The sequence below is a fragment of the Aplysia californica genome, unplaced genomic scaffold (assembly GCF_000002075.1).
Source record: "Aplysia californica isolate F4 #8 unplaced genomic scaffold, AplCal3.0 scaffold00833, whole genome shotgun sequence".
NCBI classification, from domain to species: domain Eukaryota; kingdom Metazoa; phylum Mollusca; class Gastropoda; order Aplysiida; family Aplysiidae; genus Aplysia; species Aplysia californica.
Window position 1 is genome coordinate 264298 of NW_004798103.1, and position 1089 is coordinate 265386.

At 45.0% G+C, this 1089-nt stretch overlaps 1 protein-coding gene across 6 annotated transcripts in view; it reads left to right on the top strand.

Annotated features, from left to right (window-relative positions):
- LOC101850995 (tetraspanin-18) overlaps nucleotides 1–1089 on the top strand; it is a 129318-nt gene that overhangs the window by 105665 nt on the left and 22564 nt on the right. The window lies entirely within an intron of this gene.

The window sequence follows — 1089 nt, forward strand, 5'->3', positions numbered from 1 at the left end:
CCCCCTTTTTTCCCCCAAAATTGTGTGTGAATATCTGAGGCTGTGCCCAAAGCACAACATATTATGAGTGACTTCTGAAAGATCAACGTTCCATCGAAACAATGCGTTAGAAAAAAAATACAAACAAAAATGTATAGTGACATCATTAGTTTAGTCGCGTGTAGCCACCCACCATCCAGAACCATTGGTTTTCCGGCACAAAAGTCCCATTTGCATGACGAGACTTTTGATGTATCAATTACACAGAACTATCATCGTGCTCGGGGACGAAAATGATCCCAAAAGGGCACGAAATCTGGGTTGGTTTACAGGCCTGTTCTCTCGCTCCTCGCTGAAATGTGATTGGAGCGCTGCCCATGACAAATACATCGCTATAGCCGACAGTGGCCCTATTACTATCACCCCGAGAGTGATTCCCGAGCTGCCTAGAGTACATCGTCGACGAGGTCTGGTTCTCCAGCTCTGGCTGGTGGCCCGCTTCCGCTCTCAGAGGGGCTGGGGATAATGTATGGCTTGTCTCTGGATGGAATGTCCGAATGTGTCGTATAATCCTGGCGATAATTACGGTAAAACGAGATATATTAGAATATTGTTTACTGACTAGGGGGTTGTTAGATCGGGTTTCCTCACCCGCACACAGCTGTTGCCCAAACCGCAATGCCTGGTGACGTTGGGAATTGGAGTTGAGGAAAAAGGGATGAAGAAAAAGAAGTTTGTGACGTCTGTCTCTCTGTCTGTCTGTCTGTCTGTCTGTCATATTAAATTTATCCCTTTCATCTCTCTGTGCGTCTCTCTCGGTGTGTGTTGCTGTTGTTTACTGTAGTTGTTGCTTTTGTCTTCGTTCACTTTCCTCCTCTGGTGAGTTAAGAGTTCTGAGAAGAGCGAGAGGATAGAAGTAGCCGTGTTTCGGAAGTTCGAAAGTTAGAAAATACACCAACAGATATTATATTTAAAGGATATCATAATAACGTTTCGAAACCCTTCAGTTAAAGAACGCGGACAGCACAGAGCGGGCGGTAGATGGCACCACTAGTATGTCCTTTTACTTATTTTCTTCCTCTGCGTTTTTTCTGTCCCTCTGTCTTAACA